This window comes from Polyodon spathula, chromosome 14 (genome assembly GCF_017654505.1).
Source record: "Polyodon spathula isolate WHYD16114869_AA chromosome 14, ASM1765450v1, whole genome shotgun sequence".
Lineage (NCBI taxonomy): Eukaryota > Metazoa > Chordata > Actinopteri > Acipenseriformes > Polyodontidae > Polyodon > Polyodon spathula.
In genome coordinates, this window is record NC_054547.1 from 10,364,922 (window position 1) to 10,365,192 (window position 271).

A 271-nucleotide genomic window follows, 5' to 3' on the forward strand; every position below is an offset into this window, starting at 1 on the left:
TTGAGGGAAGATCCAGGAGGAATTTAGGGACTATTAGTATAGCAAAAGAAATGTTATGAACAAGAACATTTCTATTGCATTGTCAATTCTTTAATACCCCAACAACAAGCTTCTGCTGATCTGCATTTTAAAGCAAACTTGGATTGCAAATGTTTTGACAATGTAAAACTTAAATGGTCACTCATAAAAACAACTGTTTTAAGTTTTGTATGACTAGAGAAATGTTGTAAAAATCTGAGTAAAGATGACGGCAAGTTTATAACATAACATT

At 31.4% G+C, this 271-nt stretch overlaps 1 protein-coding gene across 1 annotated transcript in view; it reads right to left on the reverse strand.

The window, feature by feature from the left end:
* Nucleotides 1–255: 255 nt before the first annotated feature.
* Nucleotides 256–271, reverse strand: part of LOC121327099 (calponin-3-like) — a 27,372-nt gene continuing 27,356 nt past the window's right edge. Inside the window, exon 6 of the mRNA XM_041270901.1 lies at nt 256–271. This exon is cut by the window's right edge and continues 1,203 nt beyond it. The gene's annotated coding sequence lies outside the window, so the exon portion shown is untranslated.